The 24754-nt window shown below is 43.8% G+C and overlaps 1 protein-coding gene across 14 annotated transcripts in view; it reads left to right on the top strand.

Annotated features, from left to right (window-relative positions):
• TTLL5 (tubulin tyrosine ligase like 5) overlaps window positions 1-24754 on the top strand; it is a 317823-nt gene that overhangs the window by 175286 nt on the left and 117783 nt on the right. The gene's annotated exons all lie outside the window — the stretch shown is intronic.

A 24754-nucleotide genomic window follows, 5' to 3' on the forward strand; every position in this document is an offset into this window, starting at 1 on the left:
AAGTACAAAGAAAGGCATATTCTTGATTAGGCTCTTTTGTTTAGATCTAGACATTTACCACAGATGCTGTTCTTGAACTAATTTGTGGTACTGGAAGGGGCATATTTTAATACCTTGGGAATCTCAAAAGCTCAGAGCTTCTGAATTACTAGTGTTTAACCAATTACTAGTGTTTAACCAAGAGCTGGGCTGGCTGAGAGGAAGGGACTTTTTAAGCAGATCCTAACATCATCATTTTATTTTCTGGGATATGCCCATGACTAGATGGTGGGGAGAGGTCTTGCTTCCCTCCACTTACCCAGCCCCCAGTCCCCCACCTGCTTGGCTGGCAGTTCTGACTTGGCTTATAGAGTTGCTATAGCCCGGGGAACAGAGCCAAACATGCGGAAGTGGTTACGTGTACCAGCTCCCAGGGAAGCTGTGGCTAGCAGAGGGAGTGGGTGGGGTCCTGCCTGATGGCTTTTCAAAGAAGCCAAATCTTTGAAGTTTTGTTTTAGCAGCTGCCAGGTATGCTGTTTCAGCACTTCACAGATTCCCGCACTATGTTCCCATATCACATTTTTTTCTTTACTATGTGTGCATAGAATACACAATGGAACTTGCGTGTTGGGAGGGTAAATATAAAATTGTGGAGTAAGGTGCTAAGCATACCCACCCCACTCCCCACTTTTTTTCCCTTTTTTCTGTGACTGCTGTGAAATAGCCCTCTTCCATTTTCAGCTCTAATCTTTTCTGATCACTGCCAAAGGAGAGGCAAACAAGAGTCTTCTTCCATTTTGGAAAAATAGTAAGTTTTGAAAAATTGGAGTTCCTCCATTTCTCTGAGGATTTAGAGCATCACTCTGACAGTAGAACATCTCCCTTTTCCAAAAGAATGCGTGACACCCCACCTGACCCCCCAGCATGCAATCCTGACAGCTTTTGGACTCAGAGTAAATTTCCTGAATGTAGATCTTGTTCACCAAGACAAAACAATACCTGGTTTTACAGGTATTTGTTTTCAGTTTTGTTAAAGGGTTGCACTTGCCTCTGCTGTGCTGGTCAGGGGGCAAGGACTGGCTAGGCAGAGCCGCCCTCTGAAGCCCACTCTGAGGTTTTTCTGCCTCCTTGCCCCTTTGCTTAAGTCATCCTTTCTCCTGTCCAGTCTGCAGTTACCCCAGACTTTTCCTGCTGGCCCCAGATTTGCTCCTTCCCCTGAACTCCACTCTTGTGGCGCACAGCGTCTTCTCCCTTGTGTCCGTATCTTCTCTGCCTTTGCTCTTGCTCTCCTGGACTGTAAGCACTGTAAATAAACTGTAACTGAATGAAAGGCACAGGGTATGTTTTATTCCTACACAAAAGAATCCTGGACCAGGACAAGAAGCCCCGTGTGCCAATTTCAGGCCCACTTGGAACTTCTGAGCTGGAGGTAAATCACTTGACTGAACTTCAGCCTCATGTTGCCAGGTGAGAAGCAAAGATGCTCAGATTGTCTTGGGGGTTCAGTGAGATGACCCTTGTGAACATGCTTTGGAAATTACGGAGCACGACACACGACTGGGTCTTTTCAGTATTAATAATACTTCTTATTGCTGTAAAACTGTAATGTTTGCTCATGCTGCTGACGATGCAGGGTCTATTCTCTCCCAGAGCTGAGGTACATCCCCAGTTGAAGCCCACATTACTCAGCTTGGCACAGGTTTAAAGCGTTAAATGGCGCATCCCAGGCACACTCTGTCATCACCTCTCTTTTCAGTCTGCACGTTCTTCCTTTCAGACCTGTGGGGTCATTGTTTTTCTTACTAGTCTCTCCCTTTTGCTCCTCTCAGGCTCAGGCTGAGCTGTCTCTTTTAATCCCCCTCAGTTCTTCGAGAAACACAGTCATCCCAACCCCTTTCCCTTTGGGCTGGAATTTCCATGCTGGTGGATCCTCCTCTCAGCATGGCGACCTGCCTCCTGCCACTCTGCCCATTGACAGCACTGGGAGCACTGGGCCCCGTCCTCATCCTCCCCTGTCCAGCCCCCCATCTTCATTCTCAGCTTGGCTCAGGGTCCCTTCCTGTTTTCTTCTCTCTTCCCCTTGCCTTTCTGCCAGGCTGTATCCCTTTAATCCTCCCTTTCCATTTCATCTCATCTTGCATTTTCTTTTCTCTAGGCTCAGACCTTTCATCCAGAAAGGATGGCCCCCCTTTCAAGACTCTGTTTGGTGCATTTCCACATACCTGTCACCTTCTCCATATCACCTTAAGGCGTCTCCCTCCCAGAAAAAAGTAAATTAAAAGAACATTGCCATTTATTACTACTGTCATATGGCTTCAGAAAGTCCAAACCCTTTTATTTTAGAATATCTGTGCTCTTCCATTTAAACGTTATGACCTAGTGTTTGAGAGCAGGTGTTCTACGGAGGCAGACCCATTTGGATCCCTCCCCTTTTTAGCCAGATAATGTTACCAGCTATGTCACTTCGGGCAGATTCTTTGAAACTATTGTACTTATCTTTAAATGAGGATAAAATGCTGAAAATTCCTAGGTATGTCCTAAGGAGCAACGGAAAATTAAATGATATAGGAAAGCATTTTTACAGGGCCTGCCAGAGAGTAAGTGCTCCATAAATGAGAATTAACTGTAAACATATCCACACATTCTATCCATACCCTGTTTTAAAGGTATTAAAAATTGAGGCCCAGAGAAATTAAGTGGATTGTGCAAATTCTCCTGCCTACCTGGTGGTGAAATCAGGACGAGAACCCATTCTAATTCTCACCCAGTGACGTTTCCATTTGATTCCACTGAGTCCTCAAAGGGTAATTCTAGTTTCCTTTCTTTGGGTGGAACATGGGACTCGTCCAGAGAGAGGAATGTTCATAGTTTCATGCATTTGTTCATTCAGCAAACACTGCATGACTGTGACACTGCCAGGCTTTGAGTGGACAAAGACCAGAATGATGACTAGCTTTAAATGGTCGGTCCAGTGAATGAGAAATAGTCATTGTGAAGAACAGTCACAGTACCAAAACTTGCCAATGAAAGGCATCCTGGCATTTCAAGGAATAAGCTTTGTCAGAGGAAGACCCCAGTCGATTGTACAGAGAATGGATTATTGTTTTTCAGCTAAGTGAGACTCCCGAGCCTGTGTGAAGGCAGGGAGGAATGGACGAGCATGCCTGAGGGCAGTGTCGCGGGAGTGTGGTATGCACGTGCGGCGGTGTTGAGGGTGAGATGGAAGAGTTCAAGAACCTGATACACCATGCTAAGGGGGTTTTATCCCATTATCTGCCCTTTTTATTAATGTCAGCTGAAGAAGTGAGCTGAGTTTTGGAAGTTTGTTTTTCCTTTAATGTTTCTGGGGTTTTATATGTAATATTTCCTCTGTCTTTGCTTTCCTTCATTCATATCTGGCAAATTCTTGCCATCGTTCTGGATAACCCTTATTCTCTGCACCTTCTACTGTCGTCCCGCACAGAGGCCACCTGCTTGCCCAGAGCTCTGTCATTTACATTGTGTTACAGGTTTTCCAAATAAGTCCAGACTTACTCATCTTTATACTTCTTGCTCTTAATGTGGCATCTGTTGTGTGTGTGCTCAATTGCTCAGTTGTGTCTGACTCAGTTGCGACCCCATGGACTGTACCCCACTAGTCTCCTTCGTCCATGGAATTTTCCAGGCAAGAATACTGGAGAGGGTTGCCATTTCCTACCCCAGGGTTCTGACACATAGTATCCACTAGTTTAACATATGCCAAATAACTTTAAATATCTAGGTTCATAATCACAGACCAGACTTCCACCTAGGCAGCTCTTCCCCTAATACTGTCTTTGGTACCACAAAAATTTAGGTGAATTAGGTTAAGACTTTCTCCTTTAACCAGCCACAGCTCAACATGCTTGCCATCTTTAGGATTTGCGCTTTGAGTTTCTCTAGACAAGAACCAACCCACTCCAGTTTTCTTGCCTGGGAAATGCCATGGACAGAGGAGCCCAGAGGGCTACAGTCCATGGGGTGGCAAAGAGTCAGATACGACTGAGCACACACAGACAGAGAGGAAAAACACTAAGCTGATTAAAAACCTGCTGGGAGAGTGGTTGTCACTTGTTTTGCATTTGCAGCACACATCCATATGCTAGCATTTTCCTCAACACGCTTGAAGGAGTTAAAAGACTCAAAAAACAATTCTCAAACCAGGTGAATTCCACGTGGTGGAATCGGTTTTAAAGTAGAGCAGTGTCTCGCGGTGTCCGTGAAAGTGCTGCGGTTTCACTGCTTTCCTGGTCATTTCTCAGGGCTGTGTGGAAGGGCGAGTGGTATGATTTATTGACTGCCCTGTCTGTACTTGAATATACTCATGAGGAAAAGTCACGGTAAAGACTCTGCCTGCAATGCAGGAGACCCGGGTTCAATCCCTGGATGGGGAAGACCCCCCGGAGGAGGGCACAGCAACCCACTCCCATATTCTTGCCTGGAGAATCCCATGGACAGAGGAGCCTGGTGCTCACAGTCCGTGGGGTCACAAAGAGTTGGACAGGACTGAGCGACTACCACTACTACTACTACTAATAGATTTGAAAATACTTAGGAGGAAAAGTCTCCTAGGCACACACACAGTATCTGTATTTGGCACCAGCTTGATGTTACATTTCTCCTCTTACTGCACATACACCTTGCACTACGCCATGCCACCAGCTGCAGCCAGCTCAGGACTCATCTGCCAAACCCAGCTGTTAACACCGTGCTAACATATGTCATTAAATTTACTTTACTACTGGTCACACGCTACATACTTGTGAAGTTTTCTCGGTACCGAGTAGTTGAGCATCTCCCTCGTAAGGCGTCAATGAAGAGATGCCTCGAATGCAGCAGCCCAGCATCGTGGTCATGCCCTGACACACACTTTGCTAGGACGGCAGGCTACCCTGATAGGATAACATGTTAAAGCAAATTTCTCTTTTCCTTTTCAAATGTATCTAAGTAGTTGCAGAACTGATCTATTGCTGTGTAATAAATTACCTCAACCTTGTAGCAGCCGAACAGTAAATGTGTCTTTTCTCAGTTTCTGTGGGTCAGGGACAGAGGGGCAGCTTAACTGTGTGGTTCTGGCTCCGGCGCTTTTCACAAGGAGGCAGTTTAGAAGTCAGCCAGGAGGGCTGCTGTCGGGGAGGGCTTGCCTGGGGCCAAGGATCCCCTTCTGTGATGCTGATCCTCACGTGGATGATGAGCTCAGGCTGGCTGCTGGCAGGAGGCCCCAGTTCTGCAGCAGATGGACTTCTCCACAGGGCTGCCTGTGTGTCCTCATGACATGGCAGCCAGCTTCCCCTGGAGTGAGTGACCTCAGAGAAAGACAAAAGCCACGTGTCTTTTATGACCCTACACAGTCATTTTTTAAAAATTTTTTCATCATGGACAAATATACATAAAAGTTACCATTTTTAAGTGTGCAGTTCAGTAGCATTAACTCCATTGCATTATTGTGCAGCTATCCCCACCATCTACTTCAGGATCTCTTTTCATCTTGCAAAACTGAAACTCTGTGCCAATTAAAAAATAACTCCCCATCCTCCTTCCGTCAGCCTGTAGCAAGCATCCTTCCACTTTCTGGCTCTGTTAAGTTTTGACTGCTCTAGGTACCTCGTGTGAGTGGAATTTATACAGTATGTATCCTTTTGTGTCTGGCTTATTTCATTTAGCACAGTGTCCTCAGAGTTCCTCCACGTTGTGACATGTGTCAGAATTTCCTTCCTTTTAAGGCTGAATAATGTCCATCATATGTATATCCCACAGGTTGTTTATCCATTTATCTGTCGATGGACTCTTGGGTTGCTTCTGCCTTTTGGCTGTTGTGAATAATGCTGCTATTGTCATGGATGTACAGATAGTTGCTCATGGCCCTGCTTTCATCTTCTGGGTATATATGCAGGTAGAATTGCTGAGTCATATGATAATTCTTTTTTTTTTTTTCCCCAAGCGTAACTAATTCACTTTATCTTTCTTGTATAAAAACTCTACATGCTGACCATGGCTGGGCTTGGGTCTTCTTCACAGAGACTCTGACATAGCTCTTAGGTCAGTGAGTTCCTGAGAGGGAGACTTAGTGAACATGATCTCTTTCTAGATGTCAAGAGGAGTAGCTGTAGCTGTTTGAGATGGCATCAAAGGTAGATGTGGTGAAGTTGCTAAGGGGGCCAATGCAGCCCCCCAGACAAGGTATAGTAGTGATTGACACTTGGCATCAGTTTCTTGGACACAAGAGCCCGGAGGCTGCCAGTGGTTTTGGTGTTTGGGTGAGATACAACAGCACAGACCACAGTGGCTTGTCACTTTGCAAAGGACAGTGTGGGGCTTGCTGATCTTGCTTGCTGAGTAGCCTTACTGCACAGCAACAATGGAGAGCTTGGCCAGGACAGTGGCTCTGGGGATGGCAGTGGCTGCCTCCTTGGACTGCTTACCCAGATTGACACATAGTCAGCCCTCAGTGGCAAGGGATGTCTTGAACCTGGTCTGCTGGCCAGCATGGGTCTGCTTTTGCGCGGGTGTCCGAAATCGGATTGATTATATTCTTTGCAGCCAAAGATGGAGAAGCTCTATACGGTCAGCAAAAACAAGACCAGGAGCTGACTGTGGCTCAGATCATGAACTCCTTATTGCCAAATTCAGACTTAAATTGAAGAAAGTAGGGAAAACCACTAGACCATTCAGGTATGACCTAAGTCAAATCCCTTATGATTATACAGTGGAAGTAAGAAATAGATTTAAGGGAGTAGATCTGATAGACAGAATGCCTGATGAACTATGGACGGAGGTTCGTGACATTGTGTACAGAAGACAGGGATCAAAACCATCCCCATGGAAAAGAAATGTAAAAAAGCAAAGTGGCTGTCTGGGGAGGCCTTACAAATGGCTTGGGGCTGGTGCACTAGGACGACCCAGAGGGACAGTATGGGGAGGGAGGAGGAAGGAGGGTTCAGGATGAGGAACACATGTATACCTGTGGTGGATTCATTTCGATATTTGGCAAAACTAATACAATACTGTAAAGTTTAAAAATAAAATAAAATTAAAAAATAAATAAAATGAAAAAAAAAAAGAAAAGTGAAAAGCAAAGGAGAAAAGGAAAGATATAAGCATCTGAATGCAGAGTTCCAAAGAATAGCAAGGAGAGATAAGAAAGCCTTCTTCAGCGATCAATGCAAAGAAATAGAGGAAAACAACAGATTGGGAAAGACTAGAGATCTCTTCAAGAAAATTAGGGATACCAAGGGAACATTTCATGCAAAAATGGGCTCTATAAAGGACAGAAATGATATGGACCTAACAGAAGCAGAAGATATTAAGAAGAGGTGGCAAGAATACACAGAAGAACTGTACAAAAAAGATCTTCACGACCCAGCTAATCATGATGGCGTGATCACTGACCTAGAGCCAGACATCTTGGAATGTGAAGTCAAGTGGGTCTTAGAAAGCATCACTACAAACAAAGCTAGTGGAGGTGATGGAATTCCAGTGGAGCTATTTCAAATCCCGAAAGATGATGCTGTGAAAGTGCTGCACTCAATATGCCAGCAAATTTGGAAAACTCAGCAGTGGCCACAGGACTGGAAGAGGTCAGTTTTCATTCCAGTCCCAAAGAAAGAATGCTCAAATTACCACACAGTTGCACTCATCTCACACGCTAGTAAAGTAATGCTCAAAATTCTCCAAGCCAGGCTTCAGCAATATGTGAATCGTGAACTTCCAGATGTTCAAGCTGGTTTTAGAGAAGGCAAAGGAACCAGAGATCAAATTGCCAGCATCTGCTGGGTCATGGAAAAGCAAGAGAGTTCCAGAAAAACATCTATTTCTGCTTTATTGACTATGCCAAAGCCTTTGACTGTGTGGATCACAATAAACTATGGAAAATTCTGAAAGAGATGGGAATACCAGACCACCTGATGCCTCTTGAGAAATTTGTATGCAGGTCAGGAAGCAACAGTTAGAACTGGACGTGGAACAACAGACTGGTTCCAAATAGGAAAGGAGTACATCAAGGCTGTATATTGTCACCCCGCTTATTTAACTTATATGCAGAGTACATCATGAGAAACGCTGGACTGGAAGAAGCACAAGCTGGAATCAAGATTGCCGGGAGAAGTATCAATAACCTCAGATATGCAGATGATACCACCCTTATGGCAGAAAGTGAAGAGGAACTAAAAAGCCTCTTGAGGAGAGTGAAAGACGAGAGTGAAAAAGTTGGCTTAAAGCTTCACATTCAGAAAACTAAGATCATGGCATCTGGTCCCATCACTTCATGGGAAATAGATGGGGAAACAGTGGAAACAGTGTCAGACTTTATTTTTGGGACTCCAAAATCATATGGTGATTGCAGCCGTGAAATTAAAAGACACTTGCTCCTTGGAAGAAAAGCTATGACCAACCTTGACAGCATATTAAAAAGCAGAGACATTACATTGCCAACAAAGGTCCGTCTAGTCAAGGCTATGGTTTTTCTAGTGGTCATGTATGGATGTGAGAGCTGGACTGTGAAGAAAGCTGAATGCCGAAGAATTGATGCTTTTGAACTGTGGTGTTGGAGAAGGCTCTTGAGAGTTCCTTGGACTGCAAGAAGATTCAACCAGTCCATCCTAAAGAAGATCAGTCCCAGGTGTTTGTTGGAAGGACTGATGCTGAAGCTCAAACTCCAATACTTTGGTCACCTCATGTGAAGAGTTGACTCATTGGAAAAGACCTGATGCTGGGAGGGATTGGGGGCAGGAGGCGAGGGGGACGACAGGATGAGATGGCTGGATGGCATCACCGACTTAATGGACATGAGTTTGGGTGAATTCCAGGAGTTGGTGATGGATAGGGAGGCCTGGTGTGCTGCAATTCATGGGGTCACAAAGAGCCGGACACGACTGAGTGACTGAACTGAACTGAATCTTCAAGCTCACCCTTTAGGGTCGTTTTTTCTAGGAAAAAAATCCATGGTTTCAGAGAAGAGATATATTTCCTGCAGGGATTTGATCTTCTTATCCGTGACCCAGCAGCCTGGCCTGTTGACAAGGAGCCACTCCTTATCCTCAGCCTCCCCTTAGTGAGCTCTGTGGCCTTGGCTCCGATCTGAGCATAGCTGCCACTGTGGAAGTTGCTGTGGTCACCTCCTGGCCTCCTAGAACACCAGCACCATCCACCATTTAGTGTTTCCTTGGAGTAGAAAAGCAATTCTATTTTTAATTTATTCTTTATATATTTGGCTCCCTCAGGTCTTAGTCGTGGCACTGGGTCTCTGCTGCGTTGCGGAGCCTCTCTCGTTGTGGTGTGTGGGCTCAGCAGTTGGCAGAGCACCAGCTGAGTTGCTCCCCAACATATGGCATCTTAGTTCCCCAACAAGGGACTGAACTCTCATCCCCTGCATTGCAAGGTGGATTCTCAACCACTTGACCACCAGGGGAGTCCCTATTTTTAACTTTTTGAGAAACTTCCAGACTTTTCCAGCGCAACTGCACCATTTCAAATTTCCACCCACAGTACACAGGCGTTTCAGTTTCTCTACATCTTGGCCAACATCTTTTGTTTTTCAATAGTGGCCATCCTGATGCGTGTGAGGTGGTATATCATTGTGGGTTTTGATTTATGTTTCCTGAATGGTTAGTGATGCTGAGCATCTCTGCATATACTTCTTGGTCATTTGTGTAGCTTTTTATAGAAAAAAATGTCTATTCAGGTCCTTTGCCCATTTTTAAATTGAGTTTGCCTCTTTTGTTGTTGAGTTTTAGGAATTCTGTATATATTTTGGATATATTTGGATTATCAGATATATGATTTGAAAATTTAGAATATTCTCCCATTCTGTGGATTGCATTTTTACTCTGTTGATAGTATCCTTTGATGCACAAAAGTTTTTAATTGTGATGAAGTATGTTGTTGTTGTTTTTTTTTAATTTTTTCTTCTTTGTCTGTGCCTTTGGCATGTATCCAAGAAATCATTGTCAAATCCAGTGTCCTGAAGCTTTTGCCCTTTGTTCATTGAAGTGTTTTATAGTTTCAGCCCTTATGTTTAGATTTTTCAAATACACTATTATTTTTGCAATATCCTACTGTTTACACAAGCCAGCTCCATTCATTGTGGGAGAGGATTACCCAGGATATGAATACCAGGATGTGGGGAGCATTGGGGGCCATCTTGGAACTGGTTCCTACAATAATTCAAGTATATAGTTTTAAAAGTTTAGCAATTCTATAAAGTTTATAATGCAAATGGGAATCCCCTACCCCTCTTCTCCCATTGCTACCCAACCTTAATTTCCACACTCCAGAGATAACTGCTTTCAACTTTTTTTTTTTTTTTAGCTATTTCTTCTGTTATTTACTTTCATATTTCTAAATCATGTTTATCTGCCATCTGAGGGCTTTTTATTTTATATATTAGTTATAAATTCGTATCTGAAGATGGAAGTTTAACATTCTTGTTCTACTTTGTCCTGCCCCAACCCCAACCACACATACACACACACACACATACACACACACAGTTCCCTTCTTCCATCCTTGTGGTAAACGCATCATATGGTTTGACCAGTGTTTGCTGTTTGCGTTATCACAACTCTGCCCTTGGAAACTTTGGGACCTTTTAGAATCATCATCGGAGAAGGCAACGACACCCCACTCCAGTACTCCTGCCTGGAAAATCCCATGGACGGAGGATCCTGGTAGGCTGCAGTCCATGGGGTCGCTGAGGGTTGGACACGACTGAGCGACTTCACTTTCACTTTTCACTTTCATGCATTGGAGAAGAAAATGGCAACCCACTCCAGTGTTCTTGCCTGGAGAATCCCAGGGACGGCGGAGCCTGGTGGGCTGACGTCTATGGGGTTGCACAGAGTCGGACACGACTTAAGTGACTTAGCAGCAGCAGAATCATCATGTCTTTTTTCCCGTTGATCCATTTCTCTGTCATTTTGTCTGTCTTGGTACATATTGTGAAGTTAAGAAATTTTCCGAGTTTCAGATTTCTTCCAGGTTAAGACTGTTTACATAGGGCTTTGTGGGGGTGGGGAGGACATTCACACACCCACACATATACACATATACATACACATATACACACACATATACATACATACACACCTACATGTATATATTATATATGTTCCTATTTTCTATTGACTGAAATATTTATGTTCATACTTTATAAAAATTAACTGTAAAAATAATACACGTAGCCACATCATAAAATAATCTAACAGAAATATATATAGATTATGAAGCGATAAAGTCACCTCCTCAGAGGTAGCCACAGTTCAAAGGTTGATTTGTATATTTTTCTATATATTGTTCTGTGACTTTTCTTCCTCCCTAGTGTCGCCATGTTTCTCCAGTTTGTTTGTATAAGCTTATCTTTGTATTTGGCCCTGCAGGGCAGCCTGGGGGATCTCAGTTCCCTACCCATGGATCAGACTGGTGGCCCCTGCAGCGGAGGCACAGAGTCTTAACCTCTGGGCCGCCAGGGAAGGCCCTGTATTAGCTTATCTGAATATTCTTAACCACTATGTAGTCTTCCAAAAGATGACTGTACCGTAATTTATTTTGCGACTCTCCTGTTAAAGAACACTAAGTTGCATGCAATGTAGGCGTCTTCAGTGAATGCTTCATACGTATCTTTGTACACACCTGCAAGTGTTTCTATCGAATACATTCCACGAAGTGGAATGTGTTGGATCGAATGAGATGTACACTTTGAATGTGTATAGATACTATAAAATTGGCCTCAAGAAGGGCTCTCAAATGGCTGTGCCACTATCCCCTCCAACCCGCAGTGTGCTCTTTCTCCCCACACTTGCCAGCATCTGTTCCTTGGACTATCACTTCTTCCTTTTCTGTAAATTCTCTGCTCTTTTTCTGCGGATGAAATTAGGCAAAGACCTATCTTCAGATATATTATCTTAGAGATGCTTTGTTTTTGGGCAAGAATATAGCTGAGATGGGACTGAGAAGCAGGAGGCTAAAAGAGTTCTGTCAGTGGGCTCTCTGTCAGTATCAGTTAAGACCAGGAAGAATCCCTGTGCCTTAGCTTCTTTCCCGAACCCTGCACTGCTGAAGTGCTTTTCCCTCCTGCTTTTGTCTTCGACTGATTCCATCCAAGGAGGCTTACCCTTTCCCCTCCCTCAGTCCTGGATAACCAGAAAAGTCACAGAAGCCGGCAAACTGAGTGGAGGGAAGCTTAAGGAAAATATGAAAAAGGAAGAAAAGTGTTTGATGTACTTTTAATATAAAATGTGGAAAAAGTAGAAGCAGGGTGGGGGGGTGGGGAGAGAGGGCGGAGAGAGATTATTCACGGTAATGGGAACCAAATGTTGGCTGGGAAAGCTGCAGCATTCTCACACTCTTCCTGTAAACCCACAGCTTTTCAAAGTGATAATAACCGAGGGCCAACAGCACAGGACACGCCTTAACCCTTCCATACCTGGACAGCCCCCTGCTCAGCTGTTCAGAGGCCGTGTCTGCTTTGAAGCCCTGGCACATGGCTGATGACCGTGTTCCTCTTGCTGTCAGACAAAAAGAAGGAAGGTGGAGGCGAGTAACAAGACAGTGAGGGAGCACCCACTGGCTGCTCCTCACAGTGGGCCCCAGCATTCTTTCTGCAGGTTAGGCTTTACTAAGCAGCAGCTTGCTTGACCAGTAGCTCGCCGGTTTTGGGTGATGATGTTTTCTCCCATTGCCGGCCAGAGCTAATGAGAATCCCCATGGACAGACAGGCAGTCTCCATCGGTAATGATCCCACGACATGAATGGCCTCCGTGGAGTCCAGAGTCCACCCAGTAGCCCATGTGGAAGTCTGGGCGCTTGTCTGGAGGCCCCGACCTCTGTTTCTCTTGAAAGTCCGTGCCTGCCACTGTGGAATTGAGATATAAAGACTGTCTGCAGCTGAAGGGCACTCCCTGACCATGCGGCCTGCAGATTGGCAAGGATAGGCATTTGCCCCTCAGCCTGGCCATTGGTCTAGGGACGGTGAGTGAAAAGGGGTGACAGGAATGTGTTCCCTGGTCCACCTGGCTGTTACTTCCGTCTTGACTTGAACTTTGTCCAGGTGCCTGTAAAAGTCTGATGTGTCCAAGAAATGTCTTTTTTTTTTTCTGTCAAATGTTCACCATTTCAAAAGTGAGACAGTGGCAGCAGCAGGCAGTCGGCATCACAGGGCAGACAGGTGTTGGGCTCTGCTGGTAACTGGGCAGCTCCCGACCTCTCCAGCAGCAGTTGTCGCGGCTACAGCACGAAGCGCAGTCAGTCTCTGCCTCCTGGCATGTGAAATGTTTCAGTGAGGTGTAAGGCACAGAGAACATTTAGCACCCTGCCTGGCACCTACTATTGTCTGTCTTCGTTGGTATCCTCATATTACCCACAGCTAAAACTGAAACATCTCTTTTTTTGCAAATGTTTTCCCAGAATCATCCTTGGGATGATTTTGTAGTTTTATGTTTTAAATTTAAGTAAATGTTTTGAATGATCCATTTTGAATTAATTTTTAAGTCTGAGGCTTAGGTTGAGGTCCTTTTTTTTTTTTTGCCTGTGAATGTACAACAATGCTCCAGCACCATTTGTTAACAGATGGCTTTAAGCAGATTATCCTTCCTCCATTGTATTGACTTTTCTTATTTTGTCACATCAGTTGAGCATTTTATTGTGGGTCTTGGATGATTTTCAGTCAGTTCAGTTCAGTTCAGTCGTTCAGTCGTGTCCAACTCTTTGCGACCCCGTGAATTGCAGCACGCCAGGCCTCCCTGTCCATCACCAACTCCTGGAGTTCACCCAAACTCATGTCCATCTAGTTGGTGATGCCATCCAACCATCTTATCCTCTGTCGTCCCCTTCTCTTCCTGCCCCCAATCCCTCCCAGCATCAGAGCCTTTTCCAATGAGTCAACTCTTCTCATGAGGTGGTCAAAGTATTGGAGTTTGAGCTTCAGCATCAGTCCTTCCAAAGAACACCCAGGACTGATCTCCTTTAGAATGGACTGGTTGGATCTCCTTGCAGTCCAAAGGACTCTCAAGAGTCTTCTGCAACACCACAGTTCAAAAGCGTCAATTCTTCAGCACTCAGCTTTCTTCACAGTCCAACTCTCACATCCATACATGACCACTGGAAAAACCGTAGCCTTGACTAGACGGACCTTTGTTGGCAAAGTAATGTCTCGGCTTTTGATAATTTTAGTATTCCTAAAACAAAGGTCTATGGGCTTTCCTGGTGACTCAGATGGTGAAGAATCCGCCTTCGAGACCTGGATTCAATTCCTGGGTTGGGAAGACCACCTGGTGAAGGAAACAGCTACCCACTCCAGTATTCTTGCCTGGAGAATTCCATGGACAGAGGAGCCTGGCAGGCTACAGTCCATGGGGTCGCAAAGAGTTGGTCATGAGTGAGCAACTTTCACTTTCACTTTTCCAGTATTCTTGCCTGGGAAATCCCGTGGACAGAAGAGCCTGGCGGGCTATAGTCTATGGGGTTACAAAAGAGTCAGACACGACTTAGTGACTAAACAACAAGAAAAACAAAACAAAGGTGTGTAACAATAATAATTTATTATAAAATCTTTAGCGAAGACTATTCTGGGCTTTCCTGGTGGCTTAGAGGGTAACGCATCCTCCTGCAATGCAGAAGACCCGGGTTCAATCCCTGAGTCGGGAAGATCCCTTGGAGAAGGAAATGGCACCCCATTCCAGTACTCTTGTCTGGAAAATCCCATGGACGGAGGAGCCTGGGAGGCTGCAGTCCATGGGGTCGCAAAGATTCAGACACGACTGAGCGACTTCACTTTGACTTTGATTTTAGGTTCCAGTTTTCTGTTCTTCATTGTACCTTTGTAATCATACAGATTTAGGTTCAAAAATGGCTCTTTAACTTACTATGAGAGAAGTTAAACCTGAGTCATTTAACCTAAACTTCAGTTTTCTAATCTCTAAAATGGAATATTACTCAGCCATTAAAAAGAATACATTTGAATCAGTTCTAATGAGGTGGATGAAACTGGAGCCTATTATACAGAGTGAAGTAAGCCAGAAAGAAAAACACCAATACAGTATACTAACGCATATATATGGAATTTAGAAAGATGGTAACAATAACCCTGTATACAAGACAGCAAAAGAGACACTGATGTATAGAACAGTCTTTTGGACTCTGTGGGAGAGGGAGAGGGAGAGGGTGGGATGATTTGGGAGAATGGCATTGAAATACGTATAATATCATATATGGAACGAGTCGCCAGTCCAGGCTCGATGCACGATACTGGATGCTTGGGGCTGGTGCACTGGGACGACCCAGAGGGAGGGTATGGGGAGGGAGGAGGGTTCAGGGTGGGGAACACATGTATACCTGTGGCAGATTCATTTCGATATATGGCAAAACCAATACAATATTGTAAAGTTAAATAAAATAAAATTTAAAAAAAATCTAAAATGAAATAGTAATAATACCTTTCTCAATGGATTGCTCTGAAGACCAACTCAGATAAGGCATATAAAGGGCTGGGCTTGACATTAGGCATTTGGAAAGCCCTCAGGCTGATGTTGGGCCTCCCAGGTGGCACTAGTGGTAAGGAACCTGCCTGGCAATACAGGAGATATAAGAGATGCCAGTTCAATGCCTGGGTCGGGAAGATGCCGTGGAGGAAGGCATGGCAGCCTACTCCAGTATTCTTGCCTGGAGAATCCCATGGACACAGGAGCCTGGCGGGCTACAGTCCATGGGGTCACAAAGAGTCAGACACAAGTGGCTTCACATAAGCTAACCTTGGTAATAGTAACGAGACTTGGCTGTCTCTGTGTTTGGCTGTCTTCAGCCATACTCACTCATGCCCCTTGCCTTCCCCAAACCTTAAGTTGTATCCTTTTCATTATATTGCTTATATTTCATTATAAGTAGCTTCATCATGAACACGAGTGATTCCAGTTAAAGCTACTGTGCTGCGCTTTGCTTAGATGGCAGTTTTGACCAACTAGTGTTTATGTTTCTGAATAAACAAGAGTTCTGTCTTACCAGCCTTAACTGCAGGGTCTTTTTGCTCTCCACCATCCCCACTGTTGAGCCACACTGGGTTTCCTCTTGTTTGCTGCTCTTTCACATCCTCTTTTTTTCTACCTGCAGCGTCTTCTGGTTGTCAAAGTGCTGGCCATCTTCTGAGACCATTTCTAGTTTGACATCTTCCTTGGTTTCCCCTGTGGGAAGCAGCTCCCTCCTCTTGTCTTCTAAAGCCAGTGTCCTATTCCCAGCACAGTGGCATACAGAGTATAGGGAGAGGCGGGAGTGTTTTTCCTAATTAAAAAAAAATCACATGTTTTAAGTGCATAAGTAAAATATATCCAGCGTGTTGGCATTAACATTAAATGATAAAAACGGGATAGTATAATCACAGCGTACTGGAAGAAGACTGGCATGAGACATGCCAGAGTGCTCACCCCGTGAAATGGGACTATGGGTGACATTTTTTTCTCCTCCTTTACTCTTGTCAGTACATATATATTTTTATGATCGGCATGTATTAATTTTTCAATTGATCTTTTAAATTTTTTATTTTATTTTTGGCTGTGCTGGGTCTCCATCACTACGTGTGGGCTTTCTCTAGTTGGTGGCGAGCGGGGCCTATTCTTGGTCGCCGTGTGCTGGCTTCTCATTGCTGTGGCCTCTCTTGTTGCAGAGCACAGGCTTTAGGCGCGTGGACTCAGTAGTCGTGGCTCTAGAGCAGCGGTCCCCAACCTTTCTGGCATCAGGGACGGGTTTCATGGAAGACAACTTTTCCGCGAATGTCGGGAGGTGGGTCTTGTTGAGGCGATACTGTGAGGGATGAGGAGTGATGGGGCGCCGCTCGCCTCCTGCTGTGTGGCCTAGTTCCTAGCAGGCTGTGGACTGCTACCGGTCCAAGGCCTGGGGGTTGGGGACGCCTGCTCTAGAGCCTTCCGGCTTTAGTAATTGTGGCGCACAGGGCTTAACTGCCCTGAAGCATGTAGGATCCTCCTGGTCCAGGATCAAACCCGTGTCCCTTGCATTAGCAGAACTCTTTACCACTGGCCACCAGGGAAGTCCTTAAATTGATTTTTATATTGCTTAAATCACCCTACAACGTGCTATCAATTCAGAAATATTTCTTCCTTATTCTGAAACATTGAGATTCTGTTCTACCATTTTTTTTAAATTTTATTTTTAAACTTTACAATATTGTATTAGTTTTGCCAAATATTGAAATGAATCCGCCACAGATATACATGTGTTCCCCATCCTGAACCCTCCTCCCTCCTCCCTCCCCATCCCATCCCTCTGGGTCGTCCCAGTGCACCAGCCCCAAGCATCCAGTATCGTGCATCGAACCTGGACTGGCAACTCGTTTCATACATGATATTATACATGTTTCATTGCCATTCTCCCAAATCTTCCCACCCTCTCCCTCTCCCACAGAGTCCATAAGACTGTTCTATACATCAGTGTCTCTTTTGCTGTCTCGTACATAGAAGAACAAAAGCAAGGGAAGGAGAAAGGGACTAATATTCACTGAGTGCCCAGCTCGTGCTAGATCCTGTGCTTTGTATGATTTACCCTGTTTACTCCTGAAAACGTGGCTGTAACATGGGTATTGTCAGCCTCAAGTTCAGATAATGACATAGCCTTAGAAATGTAAACATGTGCGTTCAGCTCTTTCTCTTTTCTAAAAGCAGTTTTCTTTTTATATATTTATTTTTGGCCGTGCTGAGTCTTTGTTGCTTCGCAGGCTTTTCTCTAGTTGCGGTGAGTGGGGGCTACTCTCTAGTTATCATGTGCAGGCTTCTCATTTCAGTGGCTTCTTTTGAGCACAGGCTCTGGGGTGCAGGCTTCGGTGGTTTCGACACATGGGCTCAGTAGTTCCGACTCCTGGGCTCCAGCACACAGGCTTAGTTGCTCCTTGGCATGTGAGATCTTCCCAGGTCAGGGATCAAGTCCATGTCTCCTACATTGTCAGACGGATTCTTTACCACTGAGCCACGTGGGAAGCCTGAATTCAGCTCTTTCTGATGTGAAAGTTTATGTTTTTTTCATTGCTTGACCTTCCCTACTTGTGGGAAGAGGAAAATCAATACCAGTCTTTTCACAGTGGCATTTCAGGCTGGTCTAGACCCATTTATTAGTGATGATAAGGTGCGAAGGAGAGGTGGAAATATTTCTGAAAATAAACTATCATTGATGAAATGTAAGAAACAGTATTCCTGTGGACAGACGTGAAGACAAATGTAGTAGCTGGAATGTTACAGTTCAGCATTACAGATACCTTTACCATTGTCTGTGAGTCTGTATTCTTTTTTACTTTTATCAGACACTAATGTCATGCTTTGTATGTGGGCTGCTGCTGCTGCTGCTAAGTCGCTTCAGTTGTGTCCGACTCTGTGCGACCCCATAGACGGCAGCCCACCAGGCTCGTCCCTGGGATTCTCCAGGCAAGAACACTGGAGTGGGTTGCCATTTCCTTCTCCAATGCATGAAAGTGAAAAGTGAAAGTGAAGTCGTTCAGTCGTGTCTAACTCTAGTGACCCCATGGACTGCAGCCTACCAGGCTCCTCCGTCCATGGGATTTTCCAGGCAAAATTACTGGAGTGGGGTGCCATTGTATGTGGGCAGAAAGCATCAATAGACTAAAGAAGCTAACTCTAAGTATATGGCATTTACAATTTGGATTACATTTTTGTTTGCTTTGTATGCTTATTCTTCTGGATATAACTTAATTTCTGTCACAGATTAGAACCAGTAGCTCAGACAGATTAAGATGGCTGGTTTTAATGGTGGGTAATTCATACAAGGGAAATGTCATGACTCTAGGGAATGGAAGTTGTAGATTTTTTTGGTCTTCTTGGTTTCTCACAATGGCCTGATCACACAGGTGCTGCTCAACACATCTTATAAATGTGATTTGCCATTTTAGCTACGGTTTAACCAACACATGTTTAACAGCTACGGTATTTTAGAAGAGAACCATCACTTCTTGGACTTTTGGCTAAGATCAAACGCAGAGGGGAAAAAACCATAGTATCATGAAGAGGATGTAGAGAAGAAGTAGAGATAAAGAAACGTGTCCCTTTTAGCCTCCAGACCATTTATGGACTCAGTGTGTGGGGAATGTGGCCATAGACAGACACAGAAATGAATCATACATTTCTTCATCAGCAAGTGTAATGTCTGGAATTTGAGTTCTAAAGAGTTTTGATTCACCCCTAAAATACAAATTCTGTATTCCTGGTTTTATCATTTTCATACTACAAGTGATTAGCTTCTCTATAACAAGAGGATGCAATTTATCATGTAGGAACATGGCCTGCCTGTTGATTTGTGAGAAGTCCAGGTTACATCCCATTGAATCTCAACAATAAGATGATATACAAGAAATAAGAGTAGCAAATGGTAACTTGTAGTACTTATGAATTGCCAGGCCCTACATGCTCTATGTACTTTAACTTATTTAATAGCTAACTTTTATCCTGTGCCAGCAACTGTTCTCAGAGCTTCACACATAGTAACTGATTTAGTGCTCACAGATCCCCAGTGAGATAAGTCGTTATCGTTTCCGTCTTACAGATGAAGAGACTAAGCACAGAACAATGAAGTGACTTGCCCTTAAATGGCACCTTGGTGACTGGCAGTCAGGATTCAAACCCCAAGTGGTATCAGAGTCTATGCTCCTAACCTCTGGACCAGAATCCCTTGAATGGCTTGTTAAAACAGAGATTGCTGGGCCCAGCCTCAGAGTTTCTGGTTTCCGTCAGCCTGGGCTGAAGTTCTGCTATTTTCTCTTTGAACAAGTTCCCAGGTGATGCTGTGCTGTTGGTCCAAGGACCACACTTTGAGAACCACTGCCGTATGCTATTGCTGCCTCCCATGGGGCTGGTAAGAAATTAGTGTTCAGTGTAAGCAGCTGAGGACTAGGATAGTGAGTTTTAATGATTTGGTCTTCTTGGAGGTAGGTGCCTGCATTTCATGGCAGCGGTAACCTTGAACGAAACCCCCCTAGTAAATCTTGAGGACAGCAAATTTCAGTAGACTTGTCGTGACACAACAGAAGCAGGTACTGTTGTAGCCTTGCCACGGACTTGATGAATAAGAGACCAGTTCCTGTTGCAGTGAAGAGTTGTTTCCATAGTTTGGTAGGTAGCTTGAGAATGGGCTCTTCAGATGCAGTGTACACACACACACACACACACACACACACTGCAGCAAGAAGTCTGGACTGTTACACACATTTTATTTTCCCCTCTTTGGCCCTATGGCTTGAAAAGAAAATCTCCTTCCTTGTGATTTCCCCAGCATTCTCCCTATTTTATAAAAATATCATTATTTATAAAGAAAGGAAAAGAACAGGTAGAGAAGGTTTAAAACAAAAACAGGATGATGAAAAAGAAGAGGATAGGAAGGAAGGAAGGTGGAGTTCTGGAACCATCTCCCGTTTCCCTTGGCCAATTGAGAAAGGGGGCAGAGACAGGTTACTGAAGCCAGAAAAACTGTGGACGTGACTGTTCCAAGCTGCCTGCTGTTTTGCTTCCCAGGAAAAAGAGGAGAAACGAAAGGAGCCCTAACTGATGTGATGGGGCAGGAATTCTAAATGTGTGACACTTTGTAAGCTGTTTGTGTGCACTATGTTTGAACCCAGCCACAATTCAGTGTAGAAGTTCTTGGAAATTGGCGTGTCAGTTGCCCTAGACAATCTGCACATTAGCTTTCACTTTGAAAACTTTTCCTGGCTTGTCTCTGCAGGCTGTGAAAGCTAGGTGATGGTGGTCCAAGTTTACAAGGGCCAGCTGTGCTCGTGTGTACCTGTATTGTCACAAAGGCATCAGACTTTTCCCTTTATTTGATAAAAATCCTTCTGAGCTGGGTTCAGTCTTCCTTGTTGAATGAACTGGTGTCAGGGAGTTCTCTTTTGGCTTTCGTAAAGGTCACCCTTTGCTCACTTCTTTTTTAGTTCACAGCTCCGTTTTTCAGGCTTCATGTGGTATGCTGGTTATGCCAAAGTAAAGAGCTGGATCAAAGACATTTCTTGTTAATCAGGCTAAGCATCCATCTGTCTTTGCAGATCCAGACTGGTAACAGATACAGGACTAAGGAGTCACCATCGACATAACCGGCTGATTCCCAGAATTCTAAGTTGTCTTCTAGAACAGTGCTGTGAACTTAACCTTTTAAAAGGGTTGGTTTTGTATCCAGTCTTGTGTTCCATAAAACTTGCCCCCAGATTTTCTGCCAGATGTACTGAGAAATCCAACGTTGTCCTAATTTCCTCCTCCTGGGGATCGTTCCATCAATCATGGAGTGGTACGAGTGTGGAGACAGCAGAAGTCTGGTTCACATTCTAAATCCATTGTCAAGTCCAGCTGGCTGGGATCTCACTGTACTTTAAAAGGGCCAGAATATCAGCTCTTAGCTTTTTGACTGGATACTTCTTCCCACATGTATGTCATGGTCACACAGTATTAATAAAACCAGAGTTAAAGTTAGCCAGAATAACCCCCCTAGACATTTTTCAGACATCACTACTGTTTCCTTTTCCTTTTCTATATATCTGCTTATTGAATGAATGATCAGAAACCTCCCTGCTCAATTGCTTATAATTCTGTATTTCAAAGTATGTATCTTACTTGGATCCTGCTCATGTTCTTAATCTCTTTGAGTCTTGCTTGTTTTTTTTCTTTTCTTATGATTGATTTTGAGCCACCTTATTTTAATATGTTGTCCTGCTTCCACTTTGAGCATGTGTAGTAAACAGTGCAACTCTTTGTGACCCCATGGACTACACACTCAATAGAATTCTCTAGGCCAGAATACTGGAGTGGGTAGCCTTTCCCTTCTCCAAGGGACCTTTCCAACCCAGGGATCGAACCCAGGTCTCCCACCTTGCAGGCGGATTCTTTACCAAATGAACTATCGGGGAAGCCTATAGTAAGCAATAGATAATAGATATATTTTTAGGGTGTCAATTGATATTATATTGATATGAGTAACCCTTCTTCTTTTCAGGGCATATCTTATCCTATCCAAATCCTTTATTCCTCAAAGAAAATGAAATTCACAAGGGTCAAGCTATTGAATCAATCTTATTTTCTGTACTTAATAATTGAATTACTTTGTCCAAAGAGGAGCAGTTCTTATGATTACTCATATGTGATTTACAGTTCTAGTCCTGTGATTATGATTCAGCATATTATTTCATGTGCAATGAAAGAGCTCATACTCTGGGAACAGAAGGGAAGAGATATAAATAAATTAGATGCTGAATATATAAACTGGTAATTGAGATGTCAGTTTCAGGCCAAAATCTGACAGATTAGCAAACCAGTGATTTGGCAGCCCTTAAAGAAGGAGAGGGCTTCCCAGGTGGCTCAGCAGTAGAGAATCCACCTGCCAGTGCAGGAAGTGCAGGAGGATCAGGTTCGATCCTTGGGTTGGGAAGATCCCCTGGAGGAGGAAGTGACAGACCACTCCAGTATTCTCGCCTGGAAAATTCCATGGACAGAGGAGCGTGGCGGGCTACAGTCCAAGGGGCTGCAAAGAGTCTGACAAACTGAGCACACACGCATGAAAAGAAGGAAAAGGGAATCACTGAAGTCTAGCACTGATTCATGAAAAAAATTAGTCATGCTAGACTAACCTTATTTTCCTTCATGATGGAATTACTTTAGAAAGAGAAGATTGGGAGGCAAAAAAAAAAAAAAGAAGGCATAATGAAATCTTGTGAGCACAAAAGAGAAATGTGAACATGATAATACTATCATTAGGAATCCCTGGTAAATAAGCAGCTATACCAAACAGCAGATTAGTTTGAGAACCAAGTCTCTGAGGACAACAAATCTCTGTGATTGGCTCACTAGGCCACCATTATTAATCAATGAATTAATTTGTCAATTTATATTTATTTAGGTGCCTACTAGGCACTTATATATCTAGAAGACATACTAAGCTTACTTTCAGATGACATGAAGTACAGTGGGATACTGAATACTTTGGATGAAGATCAGAATTCACAATGATTTAAACAGATTAGAATGATGAGTTTAATTCATGGAATTTAATAAGAAAAAACATAAAGCTGTACACATGGTTTTAGAAATTCAAGTGAAGAAGGCTTAAGGGTTTAAATTGACTTTAAGTGTAATAGAAGTTAACCATTGAGTAAGAACTGCCAAAACCAGAACTATCATGTGGGAAGGTTTTCACAACCTATTGCCAGATTGAAAGAGCAGATTATGAAGCAGATACTACAGAATCACTCTGTGTGGGGAAATACAAAGGAATTGTGTATATCAGAATGTTGACGAAATGTTTATAGTAGCTGTCTTTGGTTGTTGGAGTGCAGATAGGTGACTTTTGTTTTTTGCTTTTCTTTTTGTGTTTTTCAGGTTTATGACATTTGTGAGTATATTGCTTTTGGTCCTTAAAAAAAAAAATGCTTTTGCAAAAGGCACTATATATAGCCAGTGCTGATAGCTTAGGCTTTTATTAACAGAAGTGGGGGAGGGGAAGGAGAGTGGTGATAATCTCCATCATCCGTCAGTGCCTGAACAGCTGTCCTCCCGTAACAGCATTATTAGTAAACACCCACTTCCCTGCAGGGGCGGCACCCTGCCTGTGGTCATAGCATTCTCCCACTGGCTTGGTTTGGAGCAGCAAGGTCTCCATCATGAGGAAGCGACGTCAGGTAGGGGCTGCCATGCAGCGGCTGTCTGTAGCTGGGGAGACCCAGCTCGAAAGCACTGAGGACTCCTGAGTCCTTTTTTTTTTTTTCAGATCCACTAGGTTGACTCCCCCGTTTATCACCCAGGTTAAGCCATGTGGACACAGTACTCAGTCAGGAGGTTACAAATACTTCTTTGCTCCTTTTCCTTCTGAGAAGTAATAGAATCGCTCACACCTTAGCATCCTGATTGCTTATTTTCGCAAAGGTTTGGGTTGATTTTTCCACAGAAAGAATGTTAATAACAGCAGCTCACATTTATTGAGCACTTATGGTGTGTGCCAGACATTTGTGCAATGCTTTTAGACAGATTATTACATTTAATTCTTGAACCAGCCCTGTGAGAGGTGAGATTGAGTTTTACTCCCATTTCACAGCCCAGGAAACCAAGGCACGGAGAGGTGTTGAGCATGTTGCTTTAAGTGCTAACGCCAGGATTTGAACGTAGCAGTCTTGTTCAGGAGCCCGGCTCTTCGTCACCAAGCTGTGCTGCGCCTGTCCTGAGGGTCGTCCACTTGGGAACCTGTGGGGCGGATCCAGGGGCACAGGGACTCTGCTCTCCCTCTAGAATTCTCTCACCCACCCAGCTCTTGCATTGGTTTTTGATTCCTTTCCAGCATCCAAAGCCTTTTATTTCTTCTTGCCTTCTTTCTTGGATTATTTCTTTAATCCTTTCCCAAGAGCCTTTCATCCTCTCAAATAAACAAAATATTTAAAGGTTTTTAAGCTTTTCATCCTGTTCTCAAGCAGGAAGATCAGCCTGCATTTATAATTTCATATAGTTCTGTGCTTTTTGACCTAGCATATAGGTCATCAAAAGTTCACATAGTTCTTCCAGATAGTTTCTGAGCTTTTCTGTACCTCTCATACTGCCTTTATTGTACTACAGCTCTTTCTGCATAAGAACCATCTCAATACAACTCCATAGATTCAAAACAGGAAAAAAAAGTGTTTAGTCTTATCTCAGGCAGCGAACTCAAAGGTAAAAAAATAAAATTTTAGCCTTCAGCACTTGCATTTTTAGAGATCTTTTAAAATAATTTTCCAAAACAAAAATTCTCTAAGTAA

This window comes from Bos indicus x Bos taurus, chromosome 10, assembly GCF_003369695.1.
Source record: "Bos indicus x Bos taurus breed Angus x Brahman F1 hybrid chromosome 10, Bos_hybrid_MaternalHap_v2.0, whole genome shotgun sequence".
Taxonomy (NCBI): Eukaryota; Metazoa; Chordata; class Mammalia; order Artiodactyla; family Bovidae; genus Bos; species Bos indicus x Bos taurus.